This window comes from Danio rerio, chromosome 21 (assembly GCF_049306965.1).
Source record: "Danio rerio strain Tuebingen ecotype United States chromosome 21, GRCz12tu, whole genome shotgun sequence".
Taxonomy (NCBI): domain Eukaryota; kingdom Metazoa; phylum Chordata; class Actinopteri; order Cypriniformes; family Danionidae; genus Danio; species Danio rerio.
Window position 1 is genome coordinate 19,525,875 of NC_133196.1, and position 24,126 is coordinate 19,550,000.

Below are 24,126 nucleotides of genomic sequence, written 5' to 3' on the forward strand. Positions count from 1 at the left end.
AATATATATTTCATAGCCAATCAATCGCTGCCTCCTGTTTCAATTCGTGATTGCAACATCACAGTCCTATACATTACTTTAACACATTTTATTCAAGAACGTTTGAGCTGGTTTCAGTTCCTAGTTATTTTTATTTTCATTTTAATCTATTTATTTAACTTGTTTGTAACTAAATACCATTTTGCTATTTAGTCAAATATTTTTATAAAACATGTTGCTTGTTAATTTGCTATGCAAAGAAAAGGTAATAAAAATTTATTTTTGGCATGCTGATTCCTGTGAAATCATGAATATCAGTCTATATAATCACCTCGCAATTTTGAACTTTTTTTGTTGATTTAAGTAGACTATTCTAAGATCAGTTCAAACTTTTATGAAGGTTTTTTTTTTATAAAATCAGTTGTTTACTGTATAAAAATGTAACATTTTAAAATATTTATATTTATTGGCTATAGTATATTGGCTATCGGCCTTCAAATCCTAAGAGTTATGGGTTATCGATATCAGCCATATCGGTGCATCCTTAGTGTCAACCAATATTATGTAGTAGCAATAACCAGAAACAAAATTAAAATTGCAAGATAAGAAAGATACATTGAGAGATAAGGCTAGAAAAAAAGAAATGCTAAAAGCCTATGAAACTGTGTCTGCCTGTAAATCAATCTTAACTTCTTTGACGTCAAACGCTGAATGAGGAAGTGGGAGTTTATCAAAAGGGTTTGAGTTCCACTTTTAGTCCATCATGGATCTCAGATAGGGGCCATAAATCTCCTGTACTCATCTTTCCAGCTTGTCATCAGAGTCTGCTAGAGCTTCACACACATACAGACGCTTATTCACATTGGAGTCACTGATGAATGAGCCCCTGGCTAGGAACATGTCCAGACGGACCCATCTATGAAAGCATCCAGTGCATGTGGCATCTTTTCTGTCTGTGGATACAGTAGTGTATCGGTCCTGCTCTTTTGTAATGGAGTTGATATGACAGAGAGGATGTTATCATTTCTCACTGGTGATTCAGGGCTCTACTACGCACACAATATCTATTGTTGGGCTTACGATTCACTTGTTCCTGCTTAAACCGCCAGTGAGAGACTTGTGCATTCTTCAGAAAGGGAATAACTATCTGAGACATCCACAGTTCTGGCCATCAGTACCCATTACTTTCATTTTTTTCACCATTTATGTCATGAAAAAGTAAAACTATTGTGTGAAAAAACAGTAAATGCTATCCATATCCATCCATATATATCTAGCTATCCATCCATGTCTCTATATATCTAGGCATCTATCTATCCATCCATGCATCCATCCAGTTTTTGCATAAATTGACTGAAAACAGCTGAAGCGTGACATATTTGGCTTGCTCCATTAGTACAGCTCTGTGGGCGACTCAACAGGAAAAGAGACAAATTAAGACAGGAAACAGATCCTGCCATATTAATCATATTATATCCGCTATAAATCTCACCACACTAACACACTCCTGCTTCATATAACCAAAGCTTGTGTACACTTTCTCACCTGTTGAGGACGCACAAATACAAAATGTCCTTTATAACATCAAAAAACTGATAATTATTTTATCTGGTCATGAAAAAACTTAGATTAAATATCCGATGCCATGGAATATAAATAATGTGTACAAATATGCATAATGTCAAGCAATGGCAAGCACATGAACTATGACACAAGAAAGAAAGAAAGAAAGAAAGAAAGAAAGAAAGAAAGAAAGAAAGAAAGAAAGAAAGAAGCGGCAACCTCCCGCTTTCCCTCGTGAAGCAAATACGGAAGTAACTGAAACTGCAGTTCATCAAAATTCCGCTATTCCTGGCTCCCCAATAAAGTAAATGACTATTACTATTGCTAAATTACTATCGACCCCACTGTTAAAAGGTGTTTACAGCCTGGTACAAAGAACGATTTTGGTTCATGTAGCTAATATTAACCCCCAATACATCTGTGAGGTGGGTCAAATTTTATTATAATTAAGGACGGGGCCACTTGAATGACAGCTAGGTCTCGTTTGTCGCTGGTTTTACATAGTCAACTGCTTTTTAGAATTATTTCTTACAATTATTAGATGATATGCCATGCTGTGTGTACTTAATTGTGCTCACAAATCTTTCACGTAGCCTCCATTTCCCAGGTGAGTGAAATTGTATAATTACACCATCTCTATAAATGTATTTGTTTTATTTAAGATCATTTATATTTTTCTTTAGACATGTAATGCACTCAAGAATCTGACATTGATTAGCTGTAGGCTATTGAACAGTCATCTGAAATGTTGTCATACAGTTTTATGCCTGGATTTCATAAATAGCCTTGCATTTTTCTCCAGTAGGAAAACATCATGAGGACAATGCTCAGTGGCTCAATGCATTACAACAGTGTTTTAAAAAGACTAAACACTTTATTGATATAGTATACGACCTACATGTGTTCAGAACACAAACATGTAATATAGTATAAAGTGTTTCTCCCAAAGAAAAGCTTGTCTAAGTAAAATGCTAGCAGACATCTGTAGCTCCGCTCGCGCTTCGCCTCTTTGCCCTTGTTTGGATCAGTGCAATGATGCAGGAACAAAATGGTGACGGTTGGCCACGCATACTGGTAGCTTCTTTTGCATTCTTTAGAAACCTATGGGTGAAATCATGGATACTAGGTCCATATATTTTACAGTCAATTGATAGAACCAGCAAGCATCATTTGTTTTTAAAAGATGTCTATTGGATGTCTAATAGACGTCTAAACATAGTCGTCTTGGCTAAAACAAGGCTAAATTTGGACAGTCAAGGAAAACCTAATAGAGGTCTAAAAATAGGCCAAATCTACACTAGCCATCAAATAAACAGAAATGAATGACTACACATATAAAGTCTGTCTAATTTGTCTATTTGACGACTAGTCTAGTTTTGGGCTGTTCTTAGATGTCTATTAGATATTCACTGACAGCCCAAGTTTAGCCTTGTTTTAGCCGAGCTGTTTAAGTTAAGATGTCTATTAAACACAAAATTGTTTGCTGGGAAGCCTTGATGTTTACTGATTCCACAATTAATCTAATGTTTTATAATACTGTGATTAAATAATACAAGCAAACTAATGCCTATACACATTACATTCAGACACTCGAAGCCTGTTCTTTGTCTCAGTCACAGTTAAACTACTTATACATCGCCTCTTCGTAGATTATGAGTAGGTCGTGTTTACGCTGATGAAAGCCATCACAGGCTTTTTAGTGTATAGCCGTGCTGTCAAAGGTACTCAGAAATCCAGCTAGATTGAGCTTGATTATTCAATTTTTCTGCACCTCGAGGGGGTTGGAATGAACATTACGAGCCCTCTCTGCATAGATCTCCATCCTTCTTTTTCCATATCTTGTTATCGTTCCCTTTCTGCATTTCCTTCCCCGTCTAAAGTGGGCTGATTGGCCTTGAACGTGTGGGCTGAGTGCCGGTTTGACGTGAACGCCCAGCAGGGCCACTGGACCACTGTGGGGCTTAATGAGCTGGCTGGAATGATTATGCAGTCTTTAGGGAAACCTCTCAATCCCTGTTCATGAATGTGTGCTGCACAGAATACAGCCAACGCAATGGACATGTTTGAGCCTGTCAGATGTCTTCTGATTCGGTCTGAACTCTAATTAACATTCAAATAATTATCATTATTATTTTTATTAATATTTTAATACATTATCAGTATTTAACTACATATATTAACGTGTAAACAGTTCTGTACAAGAATGAAATATTTCAACCAATAAAAAAGCAGCAATATTTATTCACTGTTGAATGACATCCTAAAGCAATGCAACCACATTTGGGTATAAAATGATAAATCTTTATGCTCCGTACATTCCAGCCAGTCAGATTTACGGCCAGAGCAGCTATCAAAATATTCATGTGGATTCACCGTGGCAGTGTTTAATGGGAAACTGGTGGTTTTAGGGATATTGCTTCAGGGCTGAAATGACCTGATGTGGCAGCGTCGCAGCACTCTGCCAATGGAAACGTCGTCGCTTCCATTAGAGATGGGAGAATAAAACACCATGACACTGCAAAAACCACGAAGCGCTGTTTAGTCTTGGCCACATTCACCACGCAAAGAAAGTGATGCCTCTGACACCAATTCCCTATCCCCTCTTCCCTCTCTGCATCGTTAGGTGTTTTTAGTCAACCCTCAACCAGGGAAATCCATTAAGATGTCAATTGCTGAAAGGAGGGAATGGACAAGGCTAACTCATCTGATGAAAGTGATGAAATCTTTTCCACAGCAGACGGCCTTAAATATGAACCACAGTGCACAACAAAATTCCCTGCTCCATTTTCTCTTTCTGTACTCAATAAACAAAAAGAACAACACTTTCTAATCCATCTACTCTATTAAATACACTGTTAAGTAAATTAAAAGCCTACAGGATTGAAAAAAGAGAGGGAGCATTACAGCTTTATCTTTACCAGAGGGGCAGCAAAGTGGCACAGTGGTTAGCACAGAAGCCTAACAGCAAGAAGGTCGCTGGTTCAATTCTCGAATGGGTTGGCATTTCAGTGTGGAATTTGCATGTTCTCCCCATGTTCGTACGGGTTTCCTCCGGGTGCTCCGGTTTCTCCTCCAGTCCAAAGACAGTGAATTGAATAAACTAAATTGGCCATAGTGTTTCCTGATACTGGGTTGCAGCTGAAAGGGCATTCACTGGGTAAAACATATGCTGGAATATCTGTTGTGGTGACCTCTGAAAATGAATGAATGAATGTTTAACAGAGATTTTTTTCTATCATGTTTAAACATTTAATAATAACTCATTTTTTGTCTGCCATGATAACAGTAAATAATATTTTAATAGTTATGTATTAATATACTAGTTTATGGCTTAAAGCGTAAAGCTATCTTTAAAACATGCTCCATTAGTTTAGGCCTGGATGGCTTTCATTCAAAGCCCTTGTTTGCAAAACACCAGCTGCAAGCCTTCACTCATAATGGAGTGTAGTGTAATGTTGACGTACTGTCCTGTCCACCTCCTTTACTGACTCTAAAACTGCTGGCACAATAAGTAGCACAGCACCACTTCCCCACAGCTCTGACAACCCGAGGTTTCACTTTTGCTTTCAGGAGGAATGCAGCCACACAATGGATCAGAAGCACCACATCTGTAATTATTCATCAGTTCAAATGAAGCAAATTCTGTGCCTATCAGCACTTTTTGCTGTTTGGAGTCCAGGCTGAAAATTCTTGAATACAAAATTGATTCTGAGCTTTTGACAATCAATCCAGAATCGTTAAGAGAAAGAATCGCTAAAAATCAATGCATAGATTGTGTCCCTAAGCCACTAGCCATCAGGCAGGTCCCCAGAGAACTAAATTTCCCCCTGGACCATTTGTGGAATAAACCAGTGGTCACCAAATAATTAACTGAAGGATTCAGGATGATATGTTTTCATTGTGTATTTTGTAGATAGAATGACAGTAGCTGGGAGAAGATTGAAAAGAGAAAATGAGGACTAAATCACCCATGACAGCCTGCAGTGTTACATATATACAGTAGGCTGAGGAGAGAACACAGGTAAATGCTGTTAACTTTGGCTTTCTGTATGGGTCCTGTAAAACTTAAAAACACTGTGCCGGTGTTTCCTACAGCATGCACTCCTCAAATTAGCATACCATTTCATCCCCAATTGCAGTTCCTAGAACTACTATGCTGTGATATGAAGACAACAAAAACTGTGTACTTATGCCAATGGTTCAACAAAAAGCAAAACTTTCATTGATATGCTCCTTATGACTAGTGATGGGTCGTTCTTAAATGATTCGTTCATTTTGAACGAATCTTTTGTATGACTCAAGAACAATGAGTCCTCTCAAGGAGTGATTTGTTCATTCGCACACATTTGTGCAAGTGGAGTAGAAGATTAGTTCCTTTTTCAAGTCTTTTATCGGGTGCGAGTCGTTTGTTCATCACATGAAAGACGAAAAAGATTTGCTCAATTCATTTCTTGAGTCATCATCTCTCTTTACATGCTTTCACGTGATGAATGAATGGCTCAAAAACTCGAAGACTCAAAACGTAAACTAATCAAGGGTGTTTTCGGCTCAGACTGTATGCAATGGTTAATCTTATATTAGACTGTCAGTGTTAGATGAACAAACCACTTAAATTGGAAGACATGCGAGATAAATAAAACACCAGGCAAACAATAAAGGATTATTTTCTCCTTCTTATAGCATTCTAGTTATTACTTGTTTGTAGAGTGAGCAACGTTTGGGCTAGTTGTAGATGTGTCTGGATGCAACGTGACATTTTAAAGTTATTTTGGCAAATTGAACGGAATGACTAGTTGATTTTGATAAACAAAACTCAAAGGTTCGAGTTAGTAAAATGATCTGAACTTCCCATCACTACTTATAACCAATGTAGACAATTTAAGAAATGTAGAAGCTGTTTTTTAGTGAAGGAAACACAGCTACAATATGAATAAGTCAGGGCAGTAACACATAATCTGGCTCACATCAACAAAGTTCAATTTATTGTACAAATAATTTAAAAGTTAAAAAAAATATGAAACAATATTATTATCATTCATTCATTGATTTTCTTTTTGGCTTAGTCCCTTTATTAATTAGGGATCACCACAGCGGAATGAACTGCCAACTAATCCAGCAACATGTTCTATGGTTAAAACATGCATTAGGGAAATAATTCATTTTATTTCTGACTTTACTTTTATGTCTTACTACCTTTATAATAATGATATAACAGGAAATTAAGAGGAGCTACATTCAACCTGAACCAGGAAATGATGTGACCTAAACTTGAACTTGTCACTGACATCGACACAATTTCTCAAAGGTATGGCCACAGCTTTAAGGCAACAATGTCTTTTTCAAAAGAGAAATGCTGAGCATGTTATATTAAATACTTTCCTCCAAAAAACAATCATGCCCATCCCCAAAAAGGCAATTTCCTGTGAAGTTTCCTAACCCCAGCTCAGTGGTCATGATGAGGACTCAGGCCTTTGTCCTCTCACTGCTGAAGTGTAAGGTTTGGATCCCTATGATACAATGTAATTTGACGGGCGCTTTTAATATCAGTGTGATGTCTTCATCCTCCCAGGACAAGGCTGACCTCGATCAGTCTATGCTAACAGAAATAACAGCAACATAGAAGAGGGACACACCACAGAAACACACACATACACATAAGATGCCCACAGGCTCAGTGCAAGTCATATCAGTTTAAATTACCACTCCTTTCATCCTTCTTTCAACAACTTTTAGCTCTCAACACCCTCAAAAACCTGCATATAAAAAACAACATTGACGCATTAATATCAATATCCTGACCAAGAGCAAGAAGATTATTACTTTCACTAGATTTTGCAGATAGAGCCAAAAAAGAGCCCAATCCAGAATAAGAGCCAATTAAATAACTAGAGTAATGACTGATAAATATCAACTTTTGCAACAGAAATATGATGTTTTAAATTCCAATACATAATATGTTTCAAACTAAAATCAAATCTTAAAAATTACCAGTTTAAAACAAATAAAAACAAAGGATGCACAAGTAAATATTGAATAAAATATACAATATGAACTAGGGCTGCACAAGTTTTTGTTTCAGAATTAATATCACAATAAGCATCCGCAATAGTCACATCACAAAATATGCAATATTGAGTTAGGATTATAGATGAGCAGGTCAAAACACATGCGATTTGTGGGGACTCTGCAGAATTTGATCACAATAGAGTAAAAGTTAATTACCTGCATGTGTTTTTAAGGCCTGTGACTTTAAACATTTTAAGAGCGTTTAAAGCATTTTAATAGAGCATAAAGAAGTTTAATATAGATTCATTTTATTGAACAGTTTATATGATGAAGACTTTGCATTGGTAATTTACATTTGATTATTCAATTTCTGTAACCCAATACTGTTAAGGTTAATTTTTAAGGTAATTTTGTCACGTTAAAAAATAAATTCAGGTTGTATAAATCATACTGACACTGCCTCTAAAACTTTCATCCGTAATGGGGGAAAAAAAAATTTGAACTGGGTTAAATTTTATCTGCTTTTCACATGCGAAAAAGCGATATGAGAGATGTTTCCACAGTTCAGAGCCACCGTACAAGAAAAAGCTAATTACAGGATGCCGTCATTTCAGCTACAGATGACAAACACAGTGCATAAAATAAAGACAGAATGTGGCGGGCAGCTGAGAACCCCTATACACTGAATTCAGTGACTGGCGTACCTCTCCCCTGCTGCTGATTGGTGTGTGTGTGTATGTCTCTCCATACATTTGACGTACTACCCATAGACATTATAATAGAGAGCATGGTCCGCTTTCGGACTGTTGCTTTGATACCTCATAGTGGCTGGCATGTATTATAATGTCATATAACATGCCAGTCTCTGTTTAGGATTTGTTTACTTACGTGAATGTGTGAAGTATCACAAGCAAAGTATCAAAATTCCACTAATTTCCTGAAATAAACTTTGGGATAATACAGCGCTGCTCTTTGATAATGAGCTGAGCTCTTCTTGCTCTCTATTGGTTGAACACAATATGCAGCCAATACTTTAGAAAAGAGAGGAGAACGTATTACTGCTTAAACTGACTCTGAAATGTTTTGGGTTTTCTTGTAATAGATTAATAAATACACATAAGACTCAGTGTGCAATGTTTGTTTACATAATACATTTTTTGCAAATGATTACGAAAAAAATGCATACGAACATTTCCGACTTCAGTGTGTAAAGACCTTCAGACTCCGCAGAAAACCATAAATCAGTATATTTCACTTTAATATTTGCTCCATAGTGTTTTTTATGACTGTATTTTGTTTATTATATGAATAAAATAATTTACATCGAATATATTCATATTTTCACTCGCCTATAAAATCATTCCAATCCATCTAAAGTCTTTGCAAAAAGAGTTATTTAAGTCATCTGGTGAAAATATATCGCATTTCATAGTTATATACAGTATATTGTATCACAGAGAAAAAAAAATATTGCAATGTCAATTTTTTCTATATCGTGCAGCCCTAATATGAACCACAAAAATCCTTAAATGTCCTGCTTTTAATTAAAAACCTAAAAACCTGAGAGGCATTGTGGATGTGCATATTGCTCAGAGAACAGACAGTGGGCATGTTGCATGCCTGATGTGATACATTCAAATCTCTGAATGCAGCACTCTCAGTACGTTCAGCATGGCCTGCTGTTCATCTGCTGGAAAGGAAGCCAGACACGCAAACCTCTGTGAGCCCGGAGGAAATGCAGTTCAACCACCACAAAGAAAGAGGCCATGCCAATCTCAGCTGGGAGGCCTGAATCGATGCCAAGCTGGGACGGCACACAGTGGCTGGCATTTCAAGCAGGGGTCAAGTTCAGCTCATCAGCTGGGCATCTGAGGAGCGAATCACTGGCTTACAGCTGCTATTTACCATCTGTCCACTAGGACAAAAACTTCCTTTTCTGATCTTACAAAATGTCACAAGATCTTCAGCGAACTGTTTCTGGAGCACAACAAACTAATCAAAAAGCCAGAAGAAAGTAAGATGTGAACTTTCTGACTGTGGAGGGTGAGAATGGAAGCATGCCACATGCAGAAGCGAGGGCCGATCCACGCGTGGGCTCCGTTCCAGCTCGTTTAAATTTACACACTGCAGTTTCGCGTGCCAAGCTGTGACGCTGCGCCTGTTTGCAAGAACGCTCTGGGCCAGAATCACACTGATTGAAGGAGCATTTGTGGTGTTATTCAACCACAACCACCATTCCCTTGACGTAAACCGCTTGGGAACACAGGAACATGGGCGGACTGTCTCCAAAGCCACTGCTAAAATAAGAGCGGATAGGCAGATGCCACAAACGAGAACTGCGCTTTTCCTCTCAAGCAAATGATCACATTTAAGACCCCTTAAATCTTTCCAAAAGTCCTACCACCACAGCGTCGGGACAAACCACAGGGTCTTAGATGCATCCTGACATGCCACAGAGCTGGTTTGTTTGAGATGGGAATTGTGTCGCTGCTCCCTGTCAGCACCTCGCTGACCTCAGCATCTCTAGACACCCGCTAATCCAAACATATCTGATTCATAAAGAGGATCTGAGTCTCATCTCATCTGACAGGATAAAAGCTCTCGGCCCGAGCACATCTCTTATTCTACGCAGCATGTCACAACACTTAACTAGTTGATCAATCACTTTTTTCGAACGAGACATTACATCATTGAATGGAAACAGAGTAAATGTAATTGAGTTTGTGGAGTGTTTAGAAAGTAATGTGGTAGTGGGCATGGCTTCAAAAGATCTAGAGCTTCCTTTAGACTGCAAATGTCCAAACTTGCCCTTTTCAAAAGCATCTACCTGTTGTTTGCAACTTTACATTAGTGAGATGGAGTAATTTGTTTAATGCCTCACTGTGAAGCAGAGAAGGCCATTAAGTTAATGCATTTCTTCACTCTTTTGTTCCACCAGGCCTGGTGCATTCGGCTATGCGGGAGGACTGACCTTCTGTGCGCCCCTGGCGTTGCTTCTCTCCGCTCTAAAGATCCCATCTCAGCCTGGTGACATATACACACACTCGGACAAGCACATCCAGAATGTCAGCTCAGGTCGCATGTGACAGAGAAGACTTAACCCTTACATACTGCCTTTTGAATGAAGAGCTGAGGCTAACATGCAATGCAAATTTACAGATTTGCACCAAAACAGGCCTGGCGTTTCATCCATATAATGGAACATTAGCTTAAATGCAATCGAGAGACAATGGAAACAGAGACAGAATGAGAGGAGAGGCAGCGAGGGAGAGAATGGGAGGAAGGCTGCACTGCCATAGGAGATACAACAGATGGGACTGAACATAAAAGCAATATTACAGTTTCTAGATCGCTGACCTACATGCTGGTTAAATTACTTTTTTTTTTTTACCCATCTCTCCCTTTCTCCATTTCCTCTTTTTGCAGGAAAAGAAAATAAAGTTGGTTGGTGCTTGTTTTTCATACATCTCTGGAAATTGAGCCGGTGCATCCAGATCAGACAAAGTCCACTTGAGTAAATGGGATTTGACAAACATGCTGGAGGGAAGAAGGTATTTGAGGAGTGTGTGGATAGACACCTTGTTCAGACAGAAGGCTGTGCATTTAACTAGCTGAATATCATGATATCGTCCTCCGTTGATTAATACTGGAGATACTTTTAACATTATCTGAACCAGAAATTCCCAAATAAAAAGTTAATAACACTTTCATTATCTGGAATATAAAAATTAATAAATAATAGGACTTTTCACACATGTAGACCTTTCCGAAAAATTACCAGCAATTTTCCAGAAAGGGATCATGTGTGAACAGGATCTTTCTGAAAATACCGTTAAACTCGTTCCGTTAATTATGCGGAAAGAGAAGTTTTAACATTACCGGTAATTTGCCGGAATGCTGCACTGTGTGAAAGCAGAAGGAAAATTGCCGGAAAGACTGAGTTCACATCTAGAACATGCTGATGTAAGACATCTACTCCAACCAATCAGATCACTCAGACAACATTCACATCCGAAAATAAAAATAAAAGCCTTTGACCATATTTCCAGACACATTTAGCTGCTAGATGTTAGTCTGATAATGTTTCTATGTTCCTTCTTAATGCCAACTGTGTAAAGAAATATCGATAAAATGCTTATGGTAAACCGCTTATTGTTTACATTCAAGTTCTGGCTCAGTTGCTTGACGTGTACATTGTACATGTACATCATTTTTAATGTACATCTCGACTTGCGAAAGTGTTCCTCCATATGTTTTCACCGAAGTTGTTCACGATACTTATTCATCCACAAAATGTATAATGTAGTCAAGTGTGTAAACATTTAGCTGTGGTTCCCGCTTCTGCCTTTGGATGTCTCTGAGGCAAAGCAGCTGCATGTCTGCTAAAGCTTTAAATAAAAGTGAAACCATCAACAAAAGCCCGACCCCTTCTACAGTATGTGTACAATACAAGCGAAGCCGTTTATAGGTCATTTCTGGTTAATGATGTCAGAATTTACCGGTATTTTATAATGGATGTGTGAATGGTCTTTTCTAGAAAAAAATCCAGAACGTCCTTGCCTGTGTGAACAGTGGTTTTTTGTCTTTACTACATGAAAATGCAACTAAAAAGTAATGATTTTAGAATTTACCCAGACATTTAACTACAAAACACAGTCAATAAGCTATGAAAATAAAAGCTATCAAAAATTAAACAGAAATGACAATTTGAAGAAAAACACCAAATTACACATATAAACTAATAACAGTGGTTTGACTTGGACTACGTCAGTCAGTGAGATCAGTTATAAAATCTGTAGTATTAAAAATGCTGTGAAAAAGCCTACAGAACATTATTATATGTGATAGAAGAAACAGTTTGTGCGAATGTGAGGTGGTAGTGGAAAACCACTCTAAGAAGGTGGAGATCAACACAATTTTGCATTTGAATATAATTTGTATGCATAGTACTTCTAGCTCTATAGACTAAGTCTATTGCCAAAACAACCATATAACTATTACATTAAGCTCACTGCATTACTGAATAATCGCCGAAGGCAAGATATTTGATGGCTGCTTTACATGATATTACATGAATGCAAACTCCAGTGGCAATTGCTGGAACGCTATTTGTCCACTGTTTTGTAGCCATGACGACAGAGAAGGACTTTCGGCATAGTCTATAAAAAATAGCCTAGAGTCCCCAAAAAGAAAAAAAAAATTGACACACTCCATTATTTGCTGTTACTGTCTGCCTCCCTTCAGTGCTCAGCCTCACCCTCTGGCCTTTTACTTTTATGTCTCTTTATTTTATTCATACTGACATTTCTTTCCCAGTGTCGATCTTTTAGCGCCTGCCAGCCTGTTTAATGTTGAACTTCCTGTTACTCACCTTTTGCTCTGGAATGTCAGAGATGCAAACCTCCGCTGGTCATTTCTATTATTTATTTATTCACCTTATTTATTTATTTACCTTTATTTATTTTTGTATTTTTTATTTATTTATTTGATTATTTATTTTTTTGTTTATTTATTTCTATCTATTTATATTTATTTATCTATTTAATCTTTATATTTATTTATTCATTTATTATATGTATATATGTTAATATTTATTTATCTATTTATGTTTACTTATTTATATTTATTTATATCTTTATTTATTTATTTAATTTTTTTATATGTATTTATATATTTACTCTTTACCAGACAAGACTGTTGACAGTGACCAGGTCAAACAGATCTCATCTCCATCTGCAGAGGATTACAGAGGAGAAAAAGTTTAATCTCACAGAGAGAGCACACCAATGGCACTGAAACTAATGTACGGATTTCTCTGCAAAGATGAGACACCCCATATTTTATTACTACATTAATCTGTTGCAGACGGTTTATTCATTTATAAGGCCATCCCCCCCCCCCCCCCCTCCCCCCTCCCCCCTCCCCCCTCCCTTTCTCTCTTTCAACCGCTCAAAGAAATTTATTGGAACTGGAAGCATTACAGCTCTGAAATGATGGACTCAAACAATAGCGTTAGAACACTCTATAACTTTTATGAAATGTATAAACTGTGATTATCTGCTTAAAAAGGTCACTGGAGTTTACGTAGTTCTGAAACTGGCTGAATGCAATTACTCTGAGGTGAATCTGAGGTTGTCTGACACATTTCCAACAAAGATCCATCTTTATTCAGAGGAAAAAGTAATGGCAAGTAATGGTAAATATCAGTGGCCATAAAACAGGACTGCTGGGTGTGTGTGATATTGATACATTCATTTCAATTAAATTGGTTGTGATTTTTTGACAATAATTGTTTGTTTGTGTGTTGGTACGATAATAGGATACTATAAAAGTGTACGGCTTAATGAGTAATTCACATAATCATTCTTTCAAACCATTTGCCCAAACTATTTATTAAGATGTTCATTTATTTAGAAATAAAGCAAGTGTCTGTCTTTATGAATGCAACAATCAATCATTGACTCAGATGATGAATTAAAAATTAATTAATTCAGTAGGCTATAGGGCAAGGTGAAAAAAAAAAACTGTGTTACTCTGAGACATGCAAATGTTCTGCTTTGTATGGAACTATTTTGTTGGGGAAATAGAAAAAAACAGTACTGTTCATAAAACATAACTCATTATTAATTACAATTATACTTTCTATTACTAACTTCTTAATTGTTGCATTATTGCATAAAATCATCATTTCTGAAATCACTGTCACAATAAATTGCACATTGTTTGAGTGTAATTCTCAACTATCACATACCACATGACTTCATTAAGCAGTGAATGCTTTTGGATTCTCTTACTGTTTAATATTTTAAAGTGAGTGACAGTTAGCTGTTTATATCAGCTAACAAATTGTTAAAAGGCAATTACAAAATTGTTGTAAATTAAATACCAGACAATCTGCACCAATCAGCAATATCTAAATCTGCAGCAAATATAGTTTAAAAATTAAATAAATAAATGTGTTCATGCCTGTATTTTCATTTATGTATAAATTTAACATATTTAGGATGTAAGATGTTATGAGCAGTGGTGGAAAAAGTACTGAAAAAAATCAGTACTATTTATTTCCCAAAAATGTATTGCAAGTAGAATAAAAGTATCTGTTGTAGTAATTATTCCAAGTATGAGTAAAAAGTTTTTTTTTTAAGTTCTCAAGAGTAGTGAGTATTACGCTGTGGATGGCAGATGCTTTCAGATGCAATTTGTGTGCATGCGTGTGTAAACGTAATATTCTGTAGTGCTTTTAGTTATTGTTTAAGGCAATTTCAGTCATCATACATTAGACGTGCGTCATCTCATCAGTGGCATGCAGTCTAAACTGTCTCGATCATGGCATGTAAATATTTTGTACATCTTTTTGGACAGATTTAATGCTTCTAATATATGTATGAAGTGTCCATGTCTGCAGGTAATTCAGTATGATGTGATTTAGTTTCTACTGTGTCATTTGATTGGACAGGAGTTACATGACTGATTTTTGTACTTAAGTCAATCCCCATTGAGAAAAAAAAAAACAATAAAGTAGTGACTGCAGGTTGAAGGAAAATAGTGAAGTGAAATTATTGATATTGACCTTATTTTTCGCGTGCAGCCATTTGAATCTTTTTCCTCTAGACTTGCGTCCCATTCACTTCAAATGATTTTTAGACATTAAAAAGAACTTGTTACGCTGCTTGATGTTGCAAACTGATGTTTTCTTATTGCCTGTATAGTCATGAACACTTGTTTGTTGAGCAAGTAGTTTGACCGTTTTCTGACGTTTATTATTCCTAGTCATTTCTCCCATAGGCGACTGAATCAGAGATTCTAAAACAATCGCAAAAACGAACACACTTCCGCACTAAACAATAAGGCCAGTTGCACTAAAAATGCACTCAAGGGAAAGTACACATTTTATAAATTACTTAGCAAATTACAATTACAAAGAAAAATTACTAAATTACAGTAATTTGAATATTTGTAACTTGTTACCATAGACCACTGGTTTTAAGACTTAAAACAGAACATTTTTTCCAGGGCCGAGGCGCAAGGGCAGCTTAGGAGAGAACCCCAGACTTCCCTCTCCCCAGACACTTCCTCCAGCTCATTTGGGGGCATCCCGAGGCATTTCCAGGCCAGCCGAGAGACATAGTCTCTCCAGCGTGTGTTGGTTCTTCCAGAGGCCTCCTCCCGGTAATACATGCCTGGAATACCTCCCTAGGTAGGCGTCCAGGAGGCATCCAAAGCAGAGGCCCGAGCCACCTCAGCTGACTTCTCTCAATGTGGAGGAGCAGTGGCACTACTCCGAGGTCCCCCCGGGTGACAGAACTCCTCACCCTATCTATAAGAGTGCACCCTGCCACCCTGTGAAGGAAACACATTTCGACCGCTTGTACCGCTTGTAGAGATCTTGTCCTTTTGGTCAAGACCCAGAGCTCATGACCGTAGATTGAACGTAGATTGACCGGTAAATCGAGAGCTCTGCGTTTTGGCTTAGCTCCCTTCTTTACCACAAATGACTGATACATTGACTGCATTACTGCTGCCGCTGCACCAATCTGCCTATCAATCTCACGTTCCATCCTTTTCTCACTCGTGAACAAAACCCCAAGATACTCCCATGAACCTTGAGCACTCTGGTGAGGGTTTAGAGCTGGTCCAGTGTACCACGGCCAAGACAAAAACTGCATTGTTCCTCCTGAATCCTAGGTTCAACCATCGGCCGGATCCTCCCCTCCAATACCCTGGCATAGACTTTCCCATGCAGGGAGGCTGAGGAGTGTGATCCCCTATACTTGGAGCACACCCTCTAGTCCCCTTCGTAAAAATGGGAACCACAGGGGCAGCCGTAAGGGGCCAGTGCATTGTGGAATGGGTGTTGGTCGAAGGTTAGCAACAGGAGAATCTAAACGTCAGGCACAGAAACTGGCTCTTAGACCATTTTCTAATGATCTACATCATGCTTGCTGAAAAAAAACCTGTTATGTGTCCCAGTGTAGTAATAAAATAAGAGCCAGGATTTGGGCTTCAGAATGAAGTGTCTGAGTGTAATTGGAAGTTCCAGCAGTCGGTTGCGCACCAATAAAAAGTGCTTTGCTTGAGAAAGTGAGACTGGAGTTTCCAGTTTAGCTTAGCTCAGAGCACCAACTCTACAGCCGGCCTGTTCTCCAGCTAAGAAGTGAACAAAAGCATGAAGTAGTAAAGAAAAAGAAGCGAATTTTTCCATACATGTGTGCATGTTCATGTGAATCAGACGAATTGTAAAGGATGGAACCATAAAGTCGGCTTGTGTTGTGCTAAACTGAGTGACTCAGATGTTCTGAGTCTTTAATAGAGCTGTAACGCTCTCCCTCCTTCTCTCTTTCATTTTCAATCAAACACAGAAGCAGCTTTGTCTACAGTGAGTGGGCAGCAGTGGCAGAGCAGCCCTCTGGAACAGATGACAGAGGAGTGTGTGTCCAGTTTCTTTCCAAACCCCTCCGCCTAGTTCACAGAAGTGAGCCTCTTTGGTTTGACAGTCCCCACACTTATCGTGGTTCTGCGGCCCTTGGAGGGGAACGCTTTCTGCAAGTAAGCTCGAGAGAGGCCCATGTTAAAGCTCTTGCTCACATTCTGGCCTGTGATGCTGCAGCAGGAAGTGTTTGTGGCCACCACCGCAGTGGGGCTCCATTAAATATGAATGAACTGTGCTGTAAGAGATAGTGGAGGGGGAGACGGTAAACACAAAGATTATTATGCTGTTTGAACAAATCAAGGTGATCAAAAATCTCGAGTAGAGGAGGGTGAGTGTGCTGATGAAGAGAAATAGATCTGACCTCCGATTGGCAGATTGACACGTTTCATTTTTCTCCAAACACACAGGGGCAATGGAACTGGGGATTGACAAAAAAGCCACCTTAAGCCGAGAAGCCGTCAGATTTATCTGCTGCATAAAATATTGCCACAAATAACATTTGGAAATATACCTTCAAACAATCTCTGCACAATATATGGCTTCAGCATTGATATCGCAATGAGATCATTCACAATAATCACATCGCAACTATATGCATTCTGGGTTATAATTGACCATTTTGCAATTGTTCTTGAGGTCTGATACTGTGTGAGGCTTTTAAAAGAATTTGGGCATTAAAAATTGTACTGTTTGTAACTTTGTTGAATTACAATGTTTACATTTATTGAATTGTTTACAAAACAGACTATGATGTATTGTTTTGCATTTGGTTATTCAATGTAAAAAATTATATGATCAGTTAGTGCTGACATTATGTCTTTAGTTCATTGTAAGTTATTAAACTAAGTTAATCAATTTCTAATTCATAAAATAAAGTTTCGCAAGCTGTTTTAAGTCAGTTCAGCATAATATAAAATCAATGGACTCATAAAGTTACTTTAATTCAGCTTAAAAAATTAAGGCAACAAGGATTTTTTTTACAGATGTATATACCTGAACAACTATATACCTGATTTCTCTAAAAACAATAAAACGCTGTTTATTTAATTGGTTTTTTTTAATTGAATTTATCTATGCTTGTAGATTGTTTCTTATATTTTTTGCATATGCGTTTCCCTGCAGAAATTTGGGTGTTCTAGTATTGGGACCGTTATCATAAGTTAGTTTGTTCAAAAAGCTCTAGATTTGGCTTCAGCACTGACTAATTTAATGTATAAATAGCTTTCTATTAAAAATATGGTTTTAAAAAGACAGATTTGTGAGGGGTGAACTTATATATGCTGAGCACTATAACAGATAAATTGTCATAAAAATCTGTGAGGCAATAAAATATGTTGCATTATGACATTAAAAGTTTTCACTGACATACAGTACATTATAGACTTGACATACAGAACGCCATAATTACAAGAGAAAACAAATACATTACTATTTTATGTTTCTGAAAGAAGTGTTTTAGCCCACTGTGTCACAGATGCATCATTAAATCGGTATATTCATAATTAATTAATAATCATTAAAATATGCATATTTTTAAATGCACATGTGCGGTCATTTTGATGTATTGCATAGCCTTGATATCAAGTTAAAAAGAATAGCATTTTTTGAAACAGGACTGTTCTGTATTAGTCAAGTCTTTACTGTTCATCCTTGCTGAATAAAACATTCATTTTTTTAAGAAAAGGAACATTATTACTGATCACAAACCCTTCATAGCTGAAAGCAGGCTTCTATAATCTCCAGGCGGAACCAGTGGCTGAGGTTTTAAATCTTTCAGAAGCTTGGGAGTTCACGGTGCTGTCATATACCAAAAAAAAGAACATTTACTTATTTTTTTTTATTTTTTCAAACCCGTCAAAGCGAGAGCACTGGATGACATTTTCAACATCACAGAAAAAAGCCTCAAATAAAATAGGGAGCACTTTACAATATGCTAATGTTTCCTCTCCATGTTCAGCATTCATAACTCGCATAAATCTGAATGTGGGGGCATTTCTGTGTGGATGAAATATGCTATACTTGGGGGAATGCGAAATGCGCATCATCTCTCTTCGTGGGTCAAAAAGCAATTAGGCCCGCTAACTGTGGCTGAAATGGCCTAGGGCTGACTTGGAGCTGTTAATCTAAGCTGGCCCTGAGCTCTGCTTGAACACACTTGCTTCGTGGCACAAGGAGAAGGGAAGTCGGGAACCCTGCTGGATGTGCTCACTTGCCCTGCACGTGCACTGTCGAGGGATTCTGGGATAGGAAATGAGTTACACAGGTCACAAGGTAAACTCACAGCAGGACTAAACAAAATCCTTTTTTGATGAAAGCATTTAGTTTTTCAGTTCATGAACAAATCTAATCTATTTAACGAAAATCTAATGATGCTAGAATTCAAGAATTTAAGTAAGCAATTTGTTCAGATTGTCAAAGAAATTAATTTCTAATAAAATTTTGAATTAATAACCTAAGCCATTCAGTATACCAAAAGTTTCCAACCGATACTCTGATGACCCTGATGGTGATTCTGCTTTGGTCCCCATGGCAGAGGTGAGCTTGTCGAGATCTATTGGCTGGCATTTATTTGATACCCAGCTTCTCTTCTGCCACATTCCAGCTGAATGTGGGAGGCCGTAATCACCCCCTAACCGGCTCAGACAACAGCAAAGCTCAAGACAACTTGGGAAGACAGCTGTTACGTCTCACTTTCACCTCAGGGGACCAAAGCGTGTTGGTTTCTGTGTGTGAGTGCATACAAAGTGTTGTTTTTCCCAGCAGATAAACCTAAAAAAATAATGCAAGATGAGGTATTCTTCAAACTGGAGCATCACCCCCCTTTGGCATCCCAAAAGCTTTCTGCTTGATCAGTTTGTCCACATCAGGAAACTGCAGACACAACAACCATGTTTATACACTCACCGGCCACTATATGAGGTACAGTACTTTATTACTAGGACCAGGTTAGACCCTCTTTTGCCTACAGAACTGGCTTTATCCTTCGTGGCATAGATTCAACAAGATGCTGGAAAATTCCTCAAGAGTTTTTGGTCCATATTGACATGATAGCATTACACAGTTGCTGCAGGTTTGTCTGCTGCACATCCATGATGTGAATCTCCCAAAGGTGCTCTATTGGATTGAGATTTGGTGACTGTGGAGGCCATTTGAGCACAGTGGACTCATTGTCATGTTCAAGAAACCAGCCTGAGATGATTTGAGCTTTATGACATAGTGTTATCCTGCTGAAAGTAGCCATCAGAAGATGGTACACTGTAGTCATAAAGTGATGGACATGGTCAGCAACAATACTCAGGTAGGCTGTGGCGTTGACACAATGCTCAATTGGTACTAATGAGCCCAAAGTGTGCCAAGAAAATTTCCCCCCACACTTTACACCACCACCACCAGCTTGAACCTTTGATAGGTTAGGACCATATCCTTGACAGGATAGATCCATGCTTTCATGTTGTTGATGCCAAATGATGACCCTACCATCAGAATGTTGCTGCAGAAATCCAGACTCATCAGACAAGGCAATTTTTTTTCAATCTTCTACTGTCCAATTTTGGTGAGCCTGTGTGAATTGTAGCCTCAGTTTCCTGTTCTTGCTGACAGGAGTGGCACTCATTGTGGTCTTCTGCTGCTGTAGCCCATCTGCCTCAAAGTTGGATGTGTTGTGCATTCAGAGTTACTGTTGCCTTTTAATCAGCTGGAACCAGTCTGGCCATTCTGCTCAGACCTCTGGCATCAACAAGGCATTTGCACCCACAGAACTGCCACTCATTTTCTCTTTTTCTGACCGTTCTTTTAGAAATGGTTGTGTGTGAAAATCCCAGTAGATTAGCAGTTTCTGAAATACTCAGAGCAGCCTGTCTGGCACCTAAAACCATGCCATGTTCCAAGTGACTTAAATCTGCGTAGAGGAGGAAGTCGAACTCGAGTCGACTTGAGTACCAGAGTGTCTCTACTACTAGTACTACCACTGTCTCCCACTACACCAATGGCGCCGACACTTTTTTACCCCTTCTGATGCTCGCTTTAAACTGTAGCAGATTGTCTTGACCATGTCTATATGCCTAAATGCATTGAGTTGCTGCCACGCTGATTAGAAATTTGTGTTAACAAGTAGTGTACCTAATAAAGTGGCCGGTGAGTGTATATATTCCAATTTCTGTTAAGTTTAAACCTCTATGTGTCTGTCTTTTCTCTCTTCAAAGCATTATTCCACTGATAAAATCATCAACCAGACAAAACACAAACAAGCATCTATAATTGGATTTAATCCGGCATAAACTCCAGCACATTTTCAATTTGAATGTTTTCCCCAAATAAACTGTGCAATGAATCAAAAAGAGCCCGCACAAATTTGCATTCTTACAGTTTCTCACAGAAGAGCTGCATGAGGGAAACTCATCTATTTCTAAAATAAACAAAACCAAGTAGAATTAAATCAGTCTGTGTTTCTAGCCACTGCGAGTCAGTGACATTTGCTTCGTGCTAGTGTGAATGAAACCAGGATCCATCTAAATACTGCTTGGAGAGAAAAAGGTCAGGTTTCGAAATGAATGACTGAATTACAGCCTACGAGAAATAAAATCCTTATCCAGTCCAATCAATCTCATAACGCTCAGACTTTCTATATGGCCGCCTCTTTTGCTCTGAAGTCTCTCTTGAGAAAAGACTTCCAGTGGACCTATCATTTCTACATTTCACTCGTCGCGATCATTTTTTTTTTACTCTTCCATCACAGACACAGGAAAAAGTAATTTAGTGAAGAAATACAGTGCGCGTAGGCCAAGGGGGAAGATAAAGATGCTTCTTTTTTTACACTCGAGGGCAGAGAGAGGAATTATGGGAAGTCTAGGTGTGACAGAAGCTCGTCTGCAGTCTGGATGGACTGCACAGTGCTGGTCAGAGACTATTTCAATAAGCCTTTTATAAAACCATCTGTCACCACACACACAGCATATGTTTACAGCAAATTTGATCAAACACTCTAGATGCACTGAGGCTATTAAACATCAGATGACTGTTGAAACATCCCTTTAATTTATTTATTAATGTTAAAGCCATTAAAACGAGCAACTGTAGTTAAAAGCATGCAGGCTAGGTTTAAAGCTTGAAGCTGTGTATTTATATGCACACAAGTGAAGATTGATTTAGTGCGTCCCTACAAGGGCTGAGGATATAGCATTTAAATTTTCGATCCATTAGGCGAGCTTTTGTCTGGCAGGTAACTACTCTAATTAATTACATTAACGCAACAAACTTCATTAGCAAGGTTGCTGCTCCAGCTCTCAAACCCACGCAGCTGTGACACTGTTCAGAAGATCAGCCTTTTGGGTTCAGTAAAGCTGACACATCAAAGGCATTGCATAATAATTCTAAGATTCTAAGCTATTATGCAATCGTTAAAAGAACTTGTTTTATAAGATAATGCAATCAAATACAACAATCTGTATTAAACATGCTAGTTTTCCTTACTTATTTTTAGATGCATTATAAATGATAAATACTTTCTCCTAATATAATTTGCTTTTATGGCCAAATTTGCTTTTATGGTATGACAGGCTTATTATTTCTACAAAAAGTTAATATCACAGCGTTTGTTATATTTAGTAGCCAACACCCTTCAAGCTCTTTTTTGCTTAGCATATATGTTTTGAAAAGGAAATTTAAAAGCAGAACAAACGGAACAAAAATTCTCCACATGCTATTGCTTAGACGCTTCAATAATTAATTAATTCCTTACATTTCTATAGCGCTTTCTGGACACTCAAAGGACTTAACACATTTTTGGGGGGAACCTCCTTATTCACCACCAGTGTGCAGCATCCACCTCGATGACGTGACCACAGACATATTGCGCCAGATCGCAGACCAGCTGTTTGGTAGAGTGAAGACACTGTGATAAAGCCAATAGTGATATGGGGATGGCCAGTGGGCAAATTTGGCCAGTTTACTCTTTTTCGAAAGACACCCTGGGAGATTTTTAACAGGATCTCTCATAATATTGTTCGCTCACTGAGCAGTATAGAGTCCCCATCAATATAGTATTACTATTACAATATATAGCATACTGGGGCGTTAGGACCCACACTGACCACAGTCTCCAACTGGTCTCACTAACACCACTTCCAGCAGCAACCTAGCTTTCCCATGTGGTCTCCCATCCAGGTACTGACCAGGCACAGCTCTGCTTAGCTTCAGTGTGTGACCATGTAAAAGTTGCAGAGAGCTAGCTGCTGGCTGAAGGACAATATTCACACTCTGGAATGCAAAAATACACAATTATTGCATCTACAAAGAGTACAAAGATAATCAAACAAAACTTTGGTCACACTTTTTTAAGGTAAAATTATTAATTTTAACAAACCCTCAACAATGACTTTCAGCTAAATAGTTAATTGCAAGGTAGTAGTTAGGTTTAGGTATTGAGTAGGGTTAGGGATGTAGATTAACATCAACCTTTAAATAAGGCTGGGCGATAAAATCGGTATCAGTATTAATTGACCAAACACCATTGTCATTAACGATAAAAAGAAGTTGAGTATAATGTTTCAGTATGAAGGCTATAGTTTTAATAAAATGTGGCTGCTGAGGGCGTGTCTTAGAAGGAATGTTAATAAGCTTAGGGTGCAAGTTTGTCATTTCCATGTGACGAATGCGCAATTTCCAGGTCCACTCAGTTCAAAACAATCAGAACTATTCCGAATGCTGCGAGTGCACCGCGATTCATGTAAGTATGTCTGCTTCACGCTTTGTATAAAAAATACACATTTTAGAAATAAAGGCAAACTAATTACTTCAAACACAGCACACCCAAACACAGTAATGCCTTTACTTCATAAACTTGCATCGGAGCTACAGCAATGATTTGTCTGTTTGTCATCTTCTAAGAAAATGGTTGATGGTCACCTAGTTCTGAGAGACGCCAGGGAAGCGTAAGTGCAAAGCCTATAAGGAAACCACACACTTGCGCTTCTCACTTCATGGCAGAATAACAACACATGTAAAAATCAGTGCCTTATAGCAGCAGCGAGAAGATTATAAATAAAAAGGGATGTAAGGATGTCGATTTGGCTTTTTGGTTTCTTTTCTTGAGCATCCCAGCCACAAGCTCCCCATCTGAACATTTTTTTTTTTTAAGTATAGGGGTAATT

General features: G+C 38.1%; 1 protein-coding gene and 1 long non-coding RNA gene across 11 annotated transcripts in view; one reads left to right on the forward strand and one right to left on the reverse strand.

Annotated features, from left to right (window-relative positions):
• Positions 1–24,126, reverse strand: part of vav2 (vav 2 guanine nucleotide exchange factor) — a 238,597-nt gene that overhangs the window by 98,137 nt on the left and 116,334 nt on the right. The gene's annotated exons all lie outside the window — the stretch shown is intronic.
• Positions 13,232–18,259, forward strand: LOC141379846 (uncharacterized). The gene is made up of 2 exons (XR_012396709.1): positions 13,232–15,890; positions 15,958–18,259. It is a non-coding gene; the product is annotated as an uncharacterized lncRNA (long non-coding RNA).